The sequence below is a fragment of the Manis pentadactyla genome, chromosome 10, assembly GCF_030020395.1.
Source record: "Manis pentadactyla isolate mManPen7 chromosome 10, mManPen7.hap1, whole genome shotgun sequence".
In the NCBI taxonomy this organism is placed as follows: Eukaryota; Metazoa; Chordata; class Mammalia; order Pholidota; family Manidae; genus Manis; species Manis pentadactyla.
The window spans coordinates 33,545,423-33,565,912 of NC_080028.1; the positions used below are offsets into that span (position 1 = coordinate 33,545,423).

Sequence of the window (20,490 nt, forward strand, 5' to 3'; positions counted from 1 at the left end):
TAGAAAGTGTCCCTCCAGGGGAAGAGGGAATGCGGCTGCTGCGGCGACACCTGGTGGCGACTTTTTAAAATAGCTTACTGTATTCCAGACCTTGAGAGAAACAAGAAACTGAAAGTACTAAACTACTTTGCTTATTTAAAAAAATCTTAAGGTAAGAATCAAATCTCACCCTAGACTACAGGTACTACTAATTCTAGGCTCACCTGGAAGATTGACAATTAGCTTTTCCGTTGTCAAGTTCGTAGGATTAAGCTCCTTGGATTTAATTCTCCTCTCCTTGCGTTTTGGCAGCTTGCGTTTTAGGTCTAGGACTAGGCGGCCCGCATCTCAGCCCCAAGCCACCAGGCAAGGTGGGCTCTCTAAAGGCTCGGGGGCGAAGCCTGAGGCCAGGAGTGGACACCTGTCTGAGGCGCCAGCACCTCCCAGGGACTCGAAGCATTGGCTCGTCTCGGCCTCTGCTCTTCCGCTGTGCCCGGCTAGCCCCGGTACTCTAGGGCTCGGCTGACGCTTGTCTCAGGCTCGGCTCTCTTCGGCTGAGCTCGGCCAGTTCTCGGCTCTCTTCGGCTTCCTTCGAACGACTCTCGTCTCGGCTTCCTCCAGCCGGCTCTCGTCCTCGGGCTCGGCTCTCTTCGGCTAAACTCGGCCCGCTCTCCCCTTTAGGGCTCGGCTCTTTTCGGCTGAGCTCGGCCGCGGCCCCGGAAGGGCGCCAGTGGAGCCGGGCCTACCGGCTCGCCCGACGGCCATGGCACCACTACTGGAGTATGAGCGGCAGCTAGTGCTGGAGCTGCTCGGCACGGACCGGCTGGCCGTGTGCGCCCGCGTGCTCGGCGCGGACCGACTCCTCTACCACTTCCTCCGGCTGCACTGCCGCCCAGCATGCCTGGTGCTGGTGCTCAACACTCAGCCGGCCGAGGAGCTGCGGCGCCGTCACCTCGGCTGCGTCGGGGCCTCCTGAGCGGACGCGAGGCCTCTGAGGGCGAGGCCGGGCCTGACGCGGGCGGGAGGGCGTTGAATGGGGGTCCCTGAGGCAGATGCAGGTCCCTGACAGGGCGCGTGGACACAGATGGGGTAGGAGGGTCCCGGGGAGGGTGCAGGTCCCTGACGCTGAGAGGGGCGGAGGAGACCTGGGAGGGTCATGGGAGTCATTTGAGGAGGGAAGCCGGGAGAAAGGGAGGTCCCTGAAAGGGATGGGGTTGTCTGCAGGTGGGTGTGGGTAGGAATAGCGAGGGAATCCCAGAGCCGGGTATTCAGGGCTCGCTGGGGTCAGAGGGATAGGGTCTGTGAAACGGCACGGTGATGGGGATGGAGGAACCTCTGGGGGTAATGGGGACGTGTGAAAGGAGCCGCAGAGGCTGGGGCGAGCCCTCCAGGTACGAGGAGGGACTGAGGAGGTCACCCGGGCTGTGGGAAGAGGGGCACGGGGTCAGAATCGAAGGAAGCTGAAAGCTGAGGATTTTGGGGTGGGATACCTGGGGGTAAGGAGGATGGAGCCGCTGAGAAGGACGGAAAGGGGATACACTGGCGTTATGAAATCCCCTCTAGGGTGGACGGAGACAGATAACTAATAGACTAAACCCTGCCTGGGAAAAGGATTCCTTATTACCTCCTCACACAGTACTAGCTTGCCTGCAAAACCTGGCTTGGGTGGGAAGTATTTCTAGGTAGCAGAAGTCTTTGAACCCAGATTTAAAAAAAGTCTTTTTTGTTGTTAAAATGCTAGTAAAATCTCAAGGGCAATGATTTCCTTAATGCATACCCAAAAACAAAGCTCTGGTTAAATGCAGAGTGGTTGGTTGATCACCGTGAAAGAGGAACTTAATTTGTGAATTATCTCTGAGAAAGGGCAGTCTATCATTTTAAATGCAAATGATGCCCCCTAAAAAAGCTGTCCTGTTTTAAAACTACTAATCAAGTTTGATTTGATTTAGGAATATTTTATCAATCAGCTGAAGATAGAAGGAACACCTCCCACGCCATGTAACAAATGAAATCCCAAGTAACAGTCGCTATGAGGGTTACACACAAGGTGGTGTGATATTTGCAACTAGTCGAATAATCGTGGTTGATTTCTTGACTGATAGAATTCCTTCAGATTTAATTACTGGTAAGAAACCTTATTATTTGTATATAAATCTGCGCTTTTGGAGTGTCTGTCCCCTCTGCTACTCTAAACTAGAATCTTCTTGTGGGTAGCAGTAGGCGTTTTTGCTCAACCATGTGTGTCCAAGGCATTAGTACAATACCAGACACATTTTAGATGCTCAATAAATATTTGTGGCCTGAATAAGTAACTAAATGTGAGACTGACTTTTAATTGTTTTCTCAGCTCATATCCAGTAAACACATGGTAGTTGGCTGGCCTTTGCTTTTCATACCTGATCAGACTTGAAGCACTTATTAAATATTCTTTGTATATTTCCTAAAATATTTGGTTTTCCTCTTTAAATACTGTTTTGTCCCTTCATTTGAAATTAAACCACATAGTTGCTTAGTTATTTTGAGAAGAATGGTTTAATCTTAGCTAGAATTCACATAGAACGTGAATTATTTTTCGTTATTATTTGTCCTTTCAGAAACCTTTGATGATTTAACTAAAATTAATTCAGGGGCCCTGCTTCTGTGACCTCAAGTTACCTTGTGCTTCTCTCTAGTGATAGTGCTTCAAAACACTACACTGTATTTGCTGTTTATTTGCTCCTCTCACTTATGAGATAATAAGCTTCGTAAGTACAAGGAACAACTTACTCATCCTGGACGAAGTAACTGGTCCATAGCAGGTACTACACACATATCTGTTGGATGAATGATTCATGGCTATCCTGGGATCTGGTGAACCTCTGGAGGGCAGAGAGAAAATGAAATTCTTAATCTTACTTCCCACCGTATCTATCTTCTTGCCCGAGACTTAGATGACCCTGAAGAAATAGTTAATAAGCAAATGTATGAATGAATGCTTTATATGGTTCATAATAAACTGATGAAGGAAAAGTTTCATTATACTTTCATAACATCACTAATTGTTACAAGCTTTGGCACAAGCATGTGTGGTCAGACTTACCTGGCTCTGACTGGTAATGCTACTGCAGACAGACAAGTTACCTAATTGCGTGAGCCTCCGTTTTTCTCATTTCTTAAATTGAGAGATTAAGGTGCTCCTAGAGTTATCATGAGGACTAAGACAGATAAAATAAATCAGTTGCTTAGAATGGTGCCTGGTACATAATATACAATTCATAAATAATATCAAAAAAAGTATTGTCTTTTTGTAACTAGAAATCTTAATATGTGGTAAATTCTTTTACTGTTTGCTGCTTTCTTATAAGCTGTTTTTTAATTGGTATAATGAAAACAAAGTGTTGAAACTACCACTAGATGTCAGTATTACTCAGATATACAGAAACAGTTCAACCTAATGAGGCGGAGAGCAATTTGAATCAAAGCAATGTCCATAGCTTATGGGTAGTTCCTGATTAAAAATGCCAGATTCCATGCCCATTTCTGATTAGTTCCAACCAGTGATGAAGCTGGAGCTGCCACTGCTGCTCAGCTGAATAGAATGCAAATGAATGCCAAAAACGAATTCCTTCAAATTCTCTACCACCTGGGATCATGTCCCAGGAGCCCATTTGTGCTTTCACCCCAGCTTTTACAGACCAAAGAGCAGTCCCCAAATCACGGATCATTTGGGAAGTGCTGTATGTCCCCAGCCCTAACTTGCCCTTGTTACTACCCATTATCACCACCCCCAGTCCACCCTAGGGGCACCTGTCAACCACATCTCCTAAACAATGAGAGAACTGTGTATCTACCCAGATTGTACTTTGAAAAGAATGGGGACAGGAGGATGCTTTCCCTCCTAAAACAGCTCCTTACAGCTCCAAGCAGAACTCAGAACACACTTTCTATAGGACACTTAAAAAAAGTAACTCATGTTAGATTTGTCCCCACCATGCCATAATTCGGCTTTGCGTTTATTCAACAAACATGTAGTTCACCACGTGTCCCATGTTTGGCAGGAATGTGGTAGGTGCTGAAGACAAAGATAAATTGCACAGTGTGGTTGAACTCTTTTAGGGCTGCCCCTGAGTTTGAGCTTATCTTCACGGTGAACTAAATGTGTGACCCTGGGCAAGTTTCTTAATTTCCATGTGACTCAGTTTACTCATCTGTCAATTGACAACAGTAATAGTACCTCCCTTCTAAGGTGGTTGTGATGGTGAGATGAGATAATGCATGTCAGATTCTTAGCATCATGCATGGCACATTGCAAACATTTGTGTGATTTCTGCTTGTTAGAATGTTCTTGTCCCCAAGCAGTTTAGTGGAGCAGATAGATGGCAAGAAGTAATTACAATATGAAATAGGAGCTGTGATCGGTGCATAAAAATTTAAGTATGCTTTTGTGGGACTCTTGACTTGCCTCCAGAAATATAACCTGCTTGTGGTGTTTTCATTTTTATATTTTAAAGGGCAGGTCCTGGCTTGTCAGTTGCACATGATTTGGAACCTCTGGTTTCCCATTACTTGCTGGATGACCTTGATCAAGTTGTTTGATCAAGTTGTTTTTCCGTGGTCACATAATAATACCTACCCTATAGAATCATTGTAAGGGTTAAATAAAATAAAAAACTGTAAAAGTACTCAAACCCAGTGCCTGGGATATAATATTCTCTTCTTCCTCCTTCTGGGTTCTAAAAGAATGACAACCTTTTAGAGCACATTTCCTTAAATTAAGGGTCTCCTTTTCTTTAAAAGTCCATTTTTATTATTTTTAACTTCATGTAATATTTCAATGCAGGCCAGCAAATGTGACCCAGTACAATACTTGGAAAAGCCCACCTACTGAGTAGAAAATCTTTTCTGAGTAGGAAATTAGCTATATAAATGGGTAACTCAAAATCCTTTATCTACAAATTCCTAAGTAACACTCTTAATTTTTACTGTATTTGGAAACCAGTTTGTTTAGATAGAATAAATTTTAACTCCATCCTCTCAATCCAAACTTTAAACACCAAAATATAGAATCTGCATTGAGTGTATTGAACTACTAGAAACAATCATAAATTACTATTAGTGTCATTTTCCAAACCCTAGGAATGATGAGAACTGGGACAAAAACACGTGAGCACATTTATACACACATGTAAAAGGTAACTGGCTTGATTTAAGTCCAGAAGACAGAATCGTCATAAATAATTGCACTTCTGATCTGGAAATGATTTTTATGCACTTGTATATCATCACATGTCTCTCCCTAATTTATCACTAATCACACTGCACCAAAATGGCACATATATATACATTATATAGACATTTTATCGATAGATGATAGGTAGATCCATCATCTGGTCGAGGGCTCTCATTTTATAAATAAGGAAACATGTATAACTGTGCTTGTTCTTGTGATTCAAAGGTGTCACTGTCATACCATCTCCAAAAAAAACCAGACGTATTAAATATAATATAGTCATTAAAGGTTAGTACTTTCAGTAGACTAATTTATCTCTCGACCGAATATACTCTGCTTCTGATAACTGAATTATTCTAGTAGGCAACACAGATGTTGCCCGGACTTCTGAAATGCAGCTGTTTTATGTAGCCCACAGCTGATTCAGATATAAAAGGAAAATCAGTGACTCACTTTGCTTTCAGAAACTCTCTTCCACCATGCCAGACACTCCCCACTCCAGGGCCTTTGTTCTTTGTTGCTTTCTCAGCCTGGAGCCCTCTTGGCCCGCAGCTCACTTCCTTGACTTCACCTAAGCCTCTACTCAGATGTGAGGCCCCCCTGTCTAAAGTTGCAGCCCACCATCATACCTCACACATACTCCCTCTTCTCCTCTGGTTAATTTTTCTACTTAGCACTCATCACCTTGTATGCTATCAAATATTGTCTGTACTTCTTTATATTGCTTATCGTAAGTGTCATGAGGACAGGGGTTTGCATCTGGTTGTCCATGGCTGTGTCCCCAGCCTAGAACAGTTCCTGCCCAAGTTTATGCAGGTGCTGAAGAAAAATGGGACAAGTTAGTGAATGAACATGAGCGGGAAAATTCCATGTCTGTTCTGTGAAATAAATGATAACTTCCTCCCTCAGGCATCTTGGTGTACAGAGCTCACAGAATCATCAAGTCCTGTCAAGAAGCATTCATCTTGTGCCTGTTCTGCCAGAAAAATGAAACGTGGCTTCATTAAAGCTTTCACAGACAATGCTGTCGCCTTTGACACTGGTTTTTGTCATGTGGAAAGAATGATGAGAAATCTCTTCGTAAGGAAGTTGTATCTGTGGCCAAGCTAAACAGCATTATGTGACAGACATCTGTGAGCACATCTGCTGTAATTCAGTTTTGCACTTCAGTGAACGTAATGTAAAATGTACTGTGATTGTGCTTGGCATGTGATAGTCAGGCTCATAACAAGTGCCTCCAAAGATAAGTGTATGGGTGCCACATTTGTGATTCTTTTAAAGGAGAGAGAGATTTGATAGTCTTTTTCTGGTATCCCATCAAATCTCTCCAAGGGCAGCCACTGTATTCCTTCTTGTACATTTAGTGGAACCCTCAGGGCTCGAGAGACACATACACAACAGTGGCCAGTGAACTACAGATTTATATGGGCTAAGACTTCCACTTCCATTTGGAAAACAATGAAATAAAACAAAGATCTTGAAGAAGTTTTATATAACTTCTAGGAAAAAAGCCACAGGTTTCAACTTTAAAACATTTTGCCGCCTATGCTAATTTGTGTTTTGGTTACACTGTATCTTATTTAAGGGTGATTGTGGTCTTTTTTCTTTCTTGATACCTTTTTTCAGGGATCAACGTACTTTTCCCATAAAAAGCCAGATAGTAAATATTTTGGGCTTTGCAGGCTCTGCCATCTGCCTCAATTATTCAAGTCTACTGTTAGAGCAAGAAAGCAGCCATTGACAATACATAAACAAGAGGGCAGCTGTGTTCTCGTAAGACTAAAAACAGGTGCTGGGTTTGGCCCAGACCATCGTTTGCAGACCCCTGCCTTATTTGAATAATACTTTCATTCACTGAGATTAAAAGTATTCCTGAAAACATTGCCATTTGGCTTTCCATTTTGTTTCTTAATTGCATTTACAGAGAAACCATTAGAGTTTTAAACCAGAAATATGCAGCTCTTGAAACTCTAGAAAATATTTCAAAAATGTTTGTCTTTTTAGGTTCCATGTAGCAGTAAACTCATTTTTAGAACAGCACAAACCTGAAGTCCTAGAAATTCATGTCTCTATGACACCAGCCATGCTTGCTATACAGACTGCCATACTGGACATCTTAAATGCATGTTTGAAGGAACTGAAGTGCTGTAACTTGTCACTTGACGTTGAATATTTATCTTTAGAAAACACTATTGGAAAATCCTTTGACAAGATATTCTGTTTCTTTTCCCTTTTAAGCATAGCTTGTCCTGTTAAAACCGTAGAGAATGCAAGTTAATTTAGTATTGCCATGTTCTTAATAGGAATTTGCTGTTATTTTAAAATTAAATTGGAAGTGATTTAAAGTATAGCTTCTTTGGTTTAGTGGAAAGTAATTTATAGTGACATACATGGATTGGCATATCCGCATGACTCTAATTTTTGCAGTTATACAGTGATTATCTCTCATTTTAAGTATAATGAAGAAAAAGATAAGTACCTTTTTGCTCTGAAGCAACCTTTGGATATCTTCAGGTAGAAGAGTTTTACATAAGTGCATTTGTAATTTATGATCTCTTGTTTCGAGTAAAAATAATTTGGATGAGTTTTCACTATTGAGGAATGTGAAACTTGCTCTGTCCTAAAATTACATTCCGAACTGAGAAAATGGTAAGACTTTAGTTCAAGGAATTTTTATTCTGATTTTTTTCATCATAGATTAATATTAATACAGACACATAAATGTCTAAGATTGAATTATAGATCCTGAAAATGCTGACTTTTTAAAAATTCCAGGCAACTTACTTTAGATATTTTGGTAGAACAAGTTCCTGCCTTTTTAAACTCTGAATCGACCCTTTGTGGCTGGAAGAGGAAAAATGTAACTCCTCATTTCTCTGATTCATCCAAAAATTATTTTATTGTGGAATAATGATACATAAGACTAATTTCATGTGTTTTGTTCCTCTACTCTTAAAGCTTAGGGCATAGTGAAACCAAAAAAACCTCCACATCTTCACATTCTTTTAATAGACTGTATATTCCTAGAAAAACAAAATGTAGCCTAGTATGTTTTGCACTAAATTTCTGTTTATCATCCCCTGGCTAGTAAAAATCAAAGTTACTTTTAGTAACCAAATCTACATACAACTTGGGTCTTGTTAGAAAATTTAATTTTTGTAGATGATTTTATAAAACAAGCATGCAAATATATGTCCCAGTATATCTAAGACAGCCTTGGTATCTGCCTATTGTCCTGGAGTAATCATTAGTAGTAGCATTTCATTTTCACTAGAGTTGTGTTTTGAGCAATAAATCTTCTAAGTATTATTCCTGCTCAGTATTAAATTTGTTAGATAAGATGCCATGTAGTGATACTGCTTCCCTATCATGTTGTGTATCATCTTTTTAAATTACAGAATCAGTTTGTGAAGGACAGGAAGTGTGTGTGTGTGTGTGTGTGTGTTTGTACACCCACATAACCCACATAGTATATACAAAAAGCTGTTCTGTGTTTTAGGCAACTTTTTAGGATCTTAAAAGTTATTCAAACTTAGCCCACTGTTAATTTAACAAATATCTTCCCATCTATGAAGCACAGTGGTAAAAAAATTAACAAATATTTTATGCCACCAAATTAAGATACATTGTTGTTTAATTTGATACATTGTTGTTTAATTTGATGCCACATTGTTTCCCTGGTTTATGCCTTCAGCTTCATCATCTCTCTGACTGGATCCCACATCTTTATCTATCCAGGATAAGATCTCAGCCCACCTTGGCAGAAATTGAGTGTTTCTGAGCTACCTGCTTTGACTTTTCATAAAAACAAACAATTGATTATCTGATTCTTATCAGGTCTTTTCTCTCCTGACCAATAAAGTAAATGTAGATAATTATGAATTGACTATCTGATCATAAAGACTTTAGTGATAAGATACTCTGTTTCATTTTTGAAAAATTAAACATATTATTAGAATCTTAGGAACTGAAATTTTCTGTCCACCTCCTTGGGAGATAATGTTTTGGATTTTTTGTATGTGTGTGACAAAATATACGTGAACATAAAATTTACTATTTTAACCATTTTTCGGTACACAGGGATAATGTTTATTGAGACTATAGTGTTAATAATAGCTATGTAGAACATATTTTTAGCAATATTAAATTTTACCCTTATTTTAGACAATCCACCATTATCTGGATCCTTTGTGGCACCAGCTTGGAGCCAAGACTAAATCCTTGGTTCAGGATTTGAAGATACTACGAACTTTGCTGCAGTATCTTTCTCAGTATGATTGTATCACATTTCTTAAACTTCTGGAATCTCTGAGAGCAGCAGAAAAGGCTTTTGGTCAGAATTCAGGTAGGAGATAAAAATGCTAATATTTAGGAACTAACTTGAATACAGTGCTGGGTTTTTTTGGGGAATCAGGTGTGGGGAGTACTGTTTTCAACTGCATGGTATACTAAGATTTCAAATTAAGTTTTATGTTCATAGCTCAAGGATGTAGGTTTTATTGATAGCTAATGTTTCCACTTACTTAATGTCTGTTCTGTATAATAATAAATATTCATATCCATTCCAGGCAATTTTATTTCTAGAAAAGACTGCATATTACAGGCAGTCCCCAACTTAGAAATAGGTGTGTTCTGGAAGTTTAGTTGTTAAGAACTTAAAATTCATTTTCTCAGACTGACGAAAATTAGGCTTGGGGTAGATTAATGATTGTGCATTGAGCATTGACTCCCCTATACAGAATTTTATTGTTGTTAACAACCATTTGATCAATAAATATGAGAGATGCCCTCACAAACAACAACAAAAAAAGTACACACTTCCAATTGTAAAATAAATAAGTAACCGGGATGTAATGTATAGCATAAGGAATATAGTCAAAATATTGTAACAACTTGGTATGGTGATAGCTGGTACCTAGAATTATCATGTATATAAATGTTGAATCACTATGTTGTACACCTGAAACTAATGTAATGTAATACTGTGTGTCAACTACCCTTCAATAAAAAATAATTATCTACAAAAAAAAAAAAAAATTCATTTTCTCCAAAGAAACAGCCAGAGAGTGTGGGCCATTAGCTAGAGGGCTAAAGACTGAAGAGGAGAGATTGATTGTAAGAGAAACATACAAATACAACTGGCCACCATCTTGTTTTCCTTTCAGCCACATTTACCCGCACTGTTTTCTGTCACTGGTTAGATCATTGATTTTCAAAGTGTGGTCCATGAGCCCCTGGAGCCAAGATTTAATACAATTAATAATTTTTACTGCTTCATCAGGAACATTCATGAGTAATAAACTGCAAACACTTAGAACTAAAGAATACATTGACTCCTAGCACACTTTGGTTTTGGTGCCATGATTGTATTTAGGCACTAGCAGTGTTACCCACTAACACTTTTCTGCACCATCTTTGGAAATGGCAATACAGTGGGAAAAAGTCAAATAATGACTTAGTAGTATTGTAAGAATGGTTTTGAGATTACAGAAACCCTGAAAACATCCTGGGGGCCCGCAGGTATCCATAGGCCACACTTTGATATATGTAAGTCACATGACCATCAGAGATTCTTTAAAATGAATCATAAATTGAAGGCTTTTTAAAGCTTTTCATACTAGGTTGACTGTTTCTGGACTCCTGCACCTCGATGTTTCTAAATGATCGAGCAAGGGTTTATCATGTTCCAGATGCCAAAATGAGCAGGAAAGGAAAAATGTCTGAAAAAATGGAGTTTAAAGAAGGGCAGGGTATGTCATAGGCTTAAGTCTTTAAATGTGTCTTTTATTTCAGTGATTGGTTGGAAGTAGTTAACAAGTTAATGTGTGATTTTAAGTCTCCTTCAGCCATCAGAAAATGTATGCCGGTATGATAAATGTATGTTGTATGTAATTCTGTTAAAAGTATTAACATGACAAGTCTTAGAATCTGTTGCTGGGGATTCTGGATAACAAAGGCCAAGTATCAATCAAGAACATTCTTACTTCTACTTAAGAACTAGATTGATTTTTTGTAACTTTAGAGTAATAATTGCCACTTCTGTCACTTAAAGTCTTAATGGAATATTTTAACATCCCTCTGGGCTTTTAAAAGACATAAATATACTAGAATGAGACAAATACGGATTTTATTCCGACACTCATCTAGTAGATATAATGAATATTGTTTTTTTAAGGTATGGGAGAGGGCAAATGCTTACTTTCTGCTTAGTTCAAAGGTCTAGTTCAAAAGTTAAATATTTTAGGGATGTGTTTGAGTACTTTACTAACAGAAATAAAAGTTTGTTGTCTACTTCTATTGCATGTTCAGGGTTGTGAAAATCATGATGATTATAGAAATAATCAATGCTATTATTCTGTTCTGGTTCCTTTATCTGTATAGCAGCTTATACATAGTGTCACAGTTGACAGTTAACATAGAATAATCTAGTATTAGTAACCATGCATATAACTTTCTATTGAGACATTATAAAGCTTGTATTAATGTTTGTTTGAAGCATCTTTCCTTTAGACCATAACTAGACAATTTTCAGGAAAATAGATTGTCTAGCATTATGAAGGCCCCACAAAGGAAAGGGATAAGAGAATGATGCTTGAGTTATCTCTTGGACAGAGGAAACTTGACCCTGCCCTCCCAACTCCCTGCCTGCCTGTGCCTCACCTGAAAACTGCCTGTGTCCTTGGATCCCCACCCTCTGGATATAAAATAGTTTGCCTCTAAACTTTTGTAGTTAATTCTTGTATTAAATTCCTTTGACATCTAATGTGAGTTTTGTGTTCCTGGCTGCACCCTGACTAATATAAACACCTTTGCAAAAAAGCACATCAAGGTTGACATCACTAAAGGTGTGCCTATGTTTCACTGTTTGAATGTTCTATGAATGTTCTAACATTTATTTAATCATTTGGCTATTGATGAACATTTAACTTCTTTCCAAGTTTTTTGCTACCACAATTTGTGCTGTAATGAATATATCTGTATATATATGTATTTCTATAGGACAGAGTAAAATTGCTAGGAGTAATATTGCTAGGTCAAAAAATGGGGTATATATTTAAAAAATTTAAGTTTAATTGCCAAATTGCCCCCAAAATGTGTCACAATCTATACTTTCAACAACTCTGTGCCTTAAGAGTGCCTATTTCCCTACCCACTGGGCAACTCTTTGTCAATAACATAGTGAAAAATGTTTTCTTGCTTTCATTTGCATCACTTTACATTCTGAATGAGATTAACTATCCTCTCATATACCTACTGGCCACTTGCATTTCTCTTGCTGTGAACTGCCTTGTAACTGGTTTTATTTTTTGCTTTATATCATGACCTTTATCTAGAACAATAATAAAAAGCAACATCGATCAGGACTGCACCATAATTACCATGTTCTATGACTATACCATAATTACTCTTTTATTACTGAATGTTTAGGTTGTTTCCAATCTTTTCCTTAACACAGATTCTTAGATGAGGTGTTATTGGGACATAAGGGTTTGTGTGTGCGTGTGTGTGTGTAAGGTTTTTGAGAAGCATCGCCAGGTTGCCCCATGAAAAGTTCACTCCAGTTGGCACTTGTACCAGCAGATATGAGGATGCCCGTTTCCCGATACAAAGATATTCAGCCCAGAGATACCTTCTGGGGTCTGTATCATGAACTACATGTAAGATGATTCCACTGACTTGCTGCCCAATTAGTTTCCAGAATTGCAGGCTTGGGGCAGCTCAGGTCTCCAGGATGAGCAGATTCCTTTGACCATCATTGTGAAGTTAAAAATATAGACTAGCCCTTTTTCCGTATGTTCTCTTTATTCCACAGCTATCTATTGAGAATCTGTTCTGTGTCAAGAGGCTTTTTCTTGCCCTGGAGATCTCCCATCAAAACGGTGAGAGCCACAGTTATATCAAACGAGAAATACCATCATACTTAGAAATGGCTTGAGTTTTGGAGAAAGCCCAATTATAGACTGTGTGAACTTGGGCAGGTTGCTTAATTTTTCTGAGTCTCAGTTTTCTCTTGCATTCAATTGAGATTACAAAACTGATGTTGGAGGACCTGACGCCCCAGCACATGGAGGTGTTAACATAGGGATTAAAAGTGTAGACTATCTAGTCTGACTAATATGGTTTGAATCATGTTTGCACTGCTTACTGGCTTTAGGACCACAGACAAATTATTTAACCTTACTTCCCTCATGGGTAAAGTGGACATGATTATACTTACCTCACAGTGTTATTGAGTAGATCAAATTAGACGATAAATGTAAGGTATTTAGCATAGTACCTACTAAGTGTTCGATTAATATTAGCTGTTTTACTTAAAGAATTTTATTATATAATTTGCATGTCTCCTTGTACTGCACTTTGGTTTATTATGCTGTGCAGCTACTGTGTGGAAAGAACTGCAGGTAAGGTAGAAATAGCAAAAGGACTAGAGCTGGAAGTGGGGCTTGAAGATGTGACTGACTTGCTGACTCTCATGGTAAAAATTGAAGGATGAGGAGTTGCTTCTTATGGATGAGCAGAGAAAGTGGTTTTTTGAGATGGAAACTACTCCTGGTAAAGATTCTGTGACAATTGTTGAAATAACAAGAAACAATTTAGAATATTCCATAAATTTAGTTGATGAAGCAGAGGCAGAGTTTGAGAGGATTAACTCTAATTTTGAAAGAAGTTCTACTGTGGGTGAAATGCTATCAAATAGCACCTTGTGCTGCAGAGGAGTCATTCATGAAAGGGAGAGTCAATCAGCGTGACAAACCTCATTGCTGCTGTCTTATTTTAAGAACTTAATCCAGCTGTCTCAGCCTTCAGTAGGCACCACCCTGATCAGTCAGCCATCAGCGTGGAGACAAGGCCAGGAAAAAGAGGATGACCCCCTGAAAGCTCAGATAATGGTGAGCGTTTTTTTTAGCAATAAAGTATTTTTAAATCACTTAATTAACATTAATAATTAAATAAAAGATTTAACTTCTTTTAGACATGATACCATGTCTAAGAGTGTACTTAATAGCACACATAATAGACTACAGGGTAGTGTAAATGTAACTTTTCTATGCACAGAGAAATGAAAGAATTCATTTGACTCACTTCATTACAATATTCACTTCATTGCGGTGGGTGGCCTGGAACCAAATCCACATCCCCGAGGTCTGCCTGTATGGTTATGGGCTGAACTACAAAGCCCATATGTTGACGTCCTAACCCGCAGTACCTCAGAATGGAAGTGTATTCAGAAATAAGGTCTTTAAAGGTGGAATTAATTTAAAATGAGTTAATTAGGGTGAACCCTAATCCAATATGTCTGGTGTCCCCATGCGAAGAGGACATCTGAACACAGACTTGTACAGGGTGAAGTCGCCGTAGAGATGAAGGAGGAAGGTGACCACCTAGAGGCCAGTGAGGGGCCTGGAACAGACCTTTCCCTCCCAGCCCTCAGAGGGAGCCCACCCAGCTGCTGCCTTGGCCTCGGACGTCCAGCCTCCAGAGCTTGGCACTTTGGTACAGCAGCCCTAGTGAACTGAATGCACCCCATAGGAGTCACCCGTTTTAGTGTACAATTGAATGACTTTCCATAAACTAACAGAGTTGTATTATTTTAATATTAGAATATTTTCATCACTCCTAAAAGAAAGCAACCAGTTTACAGTCACTCCCATTCTCTTCTTTACGCCCAGGCAACCACTAATTTTCACTCTGTCTCTATAGATTTGCCTTTTCTGGGCATTTCAGTTAAATTGTCTCCAATGATTAGGATAATTTATATAATAAGAGTCAGCCCATTCTATATCCTGATTGTCTATTTGTTAAAACTTCTTACATTGAGTCCAAATCTACTGTCCTATAACTTACACAGTAACATATTTCTATTTGTAATATAAGTAAGTCAAAAACGATTTTATGTACTACAGAGTAGTTGAAAAGGGATTGAAATACTCAGCCAAAATCACCATTATAATCATAAATTAAGAAATTATCACTTTGTTTTTAGCAATCGATAAGGAAAAAGATATTGACAAAAGAGACTATAAGGATTGCATATCAACTACATTTCAATTAAAAAACAAAGAGAGATTATGAGGGAGAATGCTTTTTTGAGTCGCAGGAGGATAAACAGCCCAGGAAAGATCTCCATACCTGCTAATGAGAAACGTTTCTCCGTGGTGAGACCTGAACCAACAAGCCATTCCTCAGAGCTGCTCAGGCATATCTGAAAACTAAGCGGGACATTAGGTCAAGACCACATGGGTGGGGCCACACCCAGATAGCAGAGCATCCTTACTGCCAAAGACAGTGTTGACGCTGCGCAATGATAGGGCTTTGGGCAAAGTCCCTTTGTTGAAAAGCTCCGTTTAGATGTAATCTATATAGGGCATTATGTCAAACTTGCAAATGAAGAATTCCTTGCTTTTCTCCCCTAGAAGAGTTGGCCTCCTGGTTAACCTTACCAACCTAATAGTAATGATAAATTGAAACTATGTACTATGTACATATGCAGGCATCTGTAAACATTTCTTCAAAAATCTTTATTAAGCACCTGGTGAGTGCCAGGTACTGTTCTCAGCACTTGAAAGTATATCAGTGAGTAAATAAAGGTCTCTGCACTATGGTGCTTGCATTCTAGAAGAGAAAGTCAGAAAATAAACATTAAACATAGTAATAATAAGTAAGTTGACTGAAGTATTGAGTTGGGAGTGTTAAGTTAAAGAAAATGAGAGCAAGGCAAGGAATTTGGGAGTGCTGGGGGTGAGCACGGATGAGGCTGCAATTTTATCTGTTACTTTTTTTCGAAAGCACTTTAGTGAGGTATAATTGATACATACAAAGCTGTACATATTTAATGTATAAACTTGATGAGTTTGGAGATCCGTAAACATCCTTGAAATCATCACCACTCTCTATGCCATAAAGATCATCTCCCGAAGTTTTCTTTTGTTCTCTTTATTTATTTATTTATTTTTCTAATGCGGTTGCACTTTTTAACAGGATGACTGTGTAGGCCTTATTGAGAAGCTGGCTTTAGAGAAGACATGAAGGAGCAGATGGAGCTAGTTAGTAATTATCTCTGGAAATAGTGAGATCCATGCAGAAGGAGCAGCCAGGGTAAAACTGACAAATACAAGAGTAATTCCTGGTGTGTTTGAGGATCACCTGAGAAGCTGATGTGGCTGGAACCAAGTGAGGAGCCTAGAGAACAGTCATAGAAGATGAAGACAGGTGGATAAGAGAGAATCAAGTCAGAGACTTTAGTTGTTTTCTAAGTGAGATGGGAAACCATAAAAGCAACATGATGTGTTTAAAGTTTGGAAAAGAACCCTGTGGCTGGACAGGAGGTGAGCAAGGACAGAAACAAGAGCATTGGTCAGGAGCTGACTTCAGAATCCAGACACGAGATGATGGTGGTGGGATCAGAAGCAGTGGACATGCTTGGTGTGTGCAACTGGAGTTTCATGTATCCAGTAAATATTCAAAGACACTGTGCCATGTGCCAGGAGGCTGTGGTGGCCAGCCTAGTGACAGTCTCTCCCCTATTTCTGTAAACAATGGTAATAGTATGGATGGAGGGCTTGCCAGAAGTCAGGTTTGCTGTAAGTGCTGGAAAGGTATTCTTTCAGTGCACGTGGGTGGATCTCCCTCCAGAGCTCAGCTGCCACTCTCGTCCACATTTAAAGGTGAAAAAGTCAAACACGGAGACGGTTAGTGAGTACCTGAACTTGCATGGTCAGCCAGAGTCAGAATGTCAGTGCACAGGGTCAGGCTCCTGAGTGCCTCTCTTGAAGTTGGTGGGCATGATGAGTGTTATGGAAGGAGGATATGGGAGGGAGGAGGTGACATTGAAGCTGAAACTTAACATGTGTTCTTCCGGGGGAAGCGTAGGTGAAGGGAGAGGAGAAAGCAAGGATGAGAAGGGGAGTGTCCAGGAACAGGGATGGGCACATAGAAAGACAGACCTAAAAGTGAAAAGCAGGACCTTAGAGACCGAAAAATATACCCATAATGTTGCGAGGGTACCCTAAATGTGCGAGGGGTAGTGATATGGAATGAACTCGAAAAGCAGGCAGAGGATTGAACTTTGGCTTAATAAATCTATGGGTCTACTAATAATCTACTAATTGCACATTTGTCTTTAAAATTTTCTTCCTGGGATTTCACATTGCAAGTATATTAATTCAAAGAGTATATCTCGGAGTCAGAAAACCAATGGCAGCCTGAGAATTAGCTTACAGTGGGGAGGCCAAGGGCCTCCTGCTCTCCATTACCCACTTGATCTAATCCAAATAAATACACTGAGTAAAACAATGAGAGCTGTGCTAACACAACTTCCAGAAAAGTGCTCTGCCCATATTTCCATCCAACAGCTGCCCCTAACTCCTTTAATGCAAAAATGTCAAAGCCTCTATTACAGACAAGCCAGACTGAATCCTGCTCTACCATTTACTAGCTTTGAAATAACATGAATTATTTCACACCCATAAACCTCATTGATCTACTCTACATAAATTGACATATTACCCATCTCTTAAAATCAGCATCACTCTGAACTAAGCTAAGGCATACAAACTGCATATTTGACACTTTCTATTCACTTGCCAAACTCAAATATCAAAGCAATTGCATGTTCTGATACAGGGCATTTTTTTTATTATCCCACAAATTGGACAATTGATTTAGTCTCAAGTGACAAAGGAACAGAAAAAGATTCAAATGTTTGAGTTCCAAAACTCTATTCGCTTCTGTTCAGATTTTCTATTTAATTTTCTTCAAAATAAGTGTCTTGACCTGCTGTGTCTGGAAGCAGGAGAATGCTGTAAGTTCTCCAGAAGGGACTCGCCTGGACTTCCAGGGCAAGAGCTGGCTTGGCCCACTGAGAAGTGCTCAGACTTTGAAGCTAAACTGATTCGGGATTAACTGGGGTGATGTAGTTGATTGCTCATCAGTGGCACTGGGAGTTGTATGCACCATTTTGCACTTGTGTGACTTTCTTTCTCAGGGAAAATGTTGCCATAACTTGTGAGTTAGCAACAACTTGGCAAGGAAGATAGTCTTCTGCAAAGTATTGCCGTCATCAGGAGGGCAAAACTCTGGGAAATCCCACCCAGATTCTTTCAGGATGCGGACAGGAGTCCACAAAGAATAAGAGCAGAGTGACTCGGAAGCCATAGAATCATGCCTGGTGTAAGCCCACGTTCACACACCTAAGGAGCAGTACTTTGCCCTCAGAGCCAGGGACCCTGAGGGCAGTAAGAGAGGAAAATGAGAACTTGTCTCTCCAGTCAGCCTCTGTACCTTGCTATTCCAGTATTTCTAACTTATGTTAAGTGGGCAAGAGTCCTGTGTACTCGGTTCCAAACCAACATTAGGCTCACAAAAGTATTTGCAGCTAGTAATGCATCTAGTGACAGTGACAATTTCAAAGCATATATGGATCCAAAAATGGGAGACAAGTGGCCTCCATATTTGGTAAAAGGTGATAGATCTAAAAGCTGAGACTGTATGTGTATGGGGACAGTTTAGAGGAAAGAGTGTATGCAGGGTGGTGACCACATGGAAATGGATTCTGAGGGAAAAGGTGTCTGGAAGGGCAATGCAGGAAGGGAGGGGTTAGGGGAACAGAGTGGGGGAATGCCCAGAGGATCCCAGGCAGGAACAGCAGCCCTTCCTTCAATGCCATTTGCATCACTGCCTGAAGGTGGCATTGCTCACTCTGAAGGATTCCTGTGAAGATTAGGAAGCTCTGAAATACATTTTTGGAAGGTCAGTTCATATGTGTTTTCTATTTGTCATGTTCTGTCAGCACTTCTGTGAGAACAGAGCCATTATACCAGCCTTGGGAGCCAGAGACAGCTGGATCCTTCAGGCCCGTGGTTCCATCTCTGTGGAGAAGAGTGGAAACTGTCATTGCACCCAGCTTGCTTTCTGTTTCTGCTGCCCTGCCAACTCTCATCTGTACAGTGTGCTTCAAAAAGCAAACAGGTACAAAGAATTCAACCTGGTTAATCAGTTGTTCCCCTGCCCACAAAATCATACAACTTAGAGTCTTTTCAATCCTCTGATGTGTCTAATTTGTTATCTAGCAATCAAGAGAAAGAAAAAGAAATTCTCCTGAGTTTTCTATTTACGGTCCTATAGCTAGGGAACTGGAGTTTGCCTGAGAGGCATATTGTAGAGTGATTGTAGGGCCCAGAACTCAGTAACACAGTGTCCTAGTGAGGTCTATCAATATGCTGAAGACTTCCTAAAGGTGCTTATCAGCATGTGGAGGCACTTATCACAGGTAAGGAAAGATTTCCATTGATTTGGTTCAAAGGGCAACTTAAGACACACAATGGCTCACATTCCTTGCCCATCTCCCTGTAAACAGACCCCCTGCCCTCCCACTGGATGACAGATGCTGATTTCACAAGGGGGTCTAGATTTGAAATTACAAGGCATCTTTTGACAGTTCACGTCCCTTTCAGGTCAGGTCTCCAGTGCTTAATTCTGATGGTATGAATGCATTTGGTGGGAGATGGAGGGGCAGTACCCAGTCCGGTCAGGGCTAAATCATCTAGATCATGGTTGAATACCTTTGCAGCTTCTGAGAAAGGATGACAAACTACTAAGGCACGAAGGCTGCACACAGGAGGCTCAAACTCCCGTGACTATTAATCTTTTGCTTCTGAAGTCTAATTATCAGTGTTCTCCACTAGTAGTTCTGTGTTTTAGGACTAGATGTTTTAGGACTGGCTTTAAAACGAAGAAATAATTTTATTGGTCACTATCTATGGGCTGTTTTGCTAGAACTATTTATTTATTGGTGTTTCTGTAAAAACAATAGCAAATACTTGTTTTGGTGGAAACAGTTCCAGTGGAAATCAGCCCAACTTAATTTGATGTTGGCGTTTTTGCTGCATGCCTCCCCAGAAATGCTTGACTTAATATTTTTACAATAGGAGAAAGGCAATAAAAGCTTTTGAAGCCAGATGTCTCAAAAGCAACCTGCTGATGGGGAATCTTTTCTCATGTAGGAAGAGATTTCAGTTAACATGATCAAGTGAAACCAGTTATATTTGAAGTTTCTGGCTTTTTTGTTTATCTTAGTCAAATAAAGCTGCATATCATAGTAAAAAAAAAAAACCAAAGGTCAGTCTTCTGACAAAGATTCTGGCAATTGCCATGTATTAGGAAACTTGATTGAGCAGTGACTTCAGCTTTGGTAGGTGATAATGCTGCTCAAGTCATGTTCAGAGGCTGGAAGAGACCCAAAGTCTAAGTCGGTTTAGACCACAGATACTGTGCTTGTGATTTGTCTAAGGCACTTTTTACTA

At 39.9% G+C, this 20,490-nt stretch overlaps 1 long non-coding RNA gene across 5 annotated transcripts; it reads left to right on the forward strand.

The window, feature by feature from the left end:
- Positions 1–88: 88 nt before the first annotated feature.
- Positions 89–19,181, forward strand: LOC130678975 (uncharacterized). Of its 5 annotated transcripts, XR_008991965.1 has the most exons (9): positions 847–1,370; positions 1,929–2,104; positions 2,652–2,777; positions 6,098–6,321; positions 7,193–9,533; positions 10,810–10,938; positions 13,002–13,068; positions 13,969–14,079; positions 18,978–19,181. It is a non-coding gene; the product is annotated as an uncharacterized LOC130678975 (long non-coding RNA). The 5 variants fall into 5 exon arrangements; XR_008991964.1 differs by lacking the exons at positions 13,002–13,068; positions 13,969–14,079; positions 18,978–19,181 and adding an exon at positions 89–151 and having other exon boundaries at positions 292–1,370; positions 10,810–12,563; XR_008991963.1 differs by lacking the exons at positions 13,002–13,068; positions 13,969–14,079; positions 18,978–19,181 and having other exon boundaries at positions 2,574–2,777; positions 10,810–12,563.
- The last annotated feature ends 1,309 nt before the right edge of the window (positions 19,182–20,490 follow it).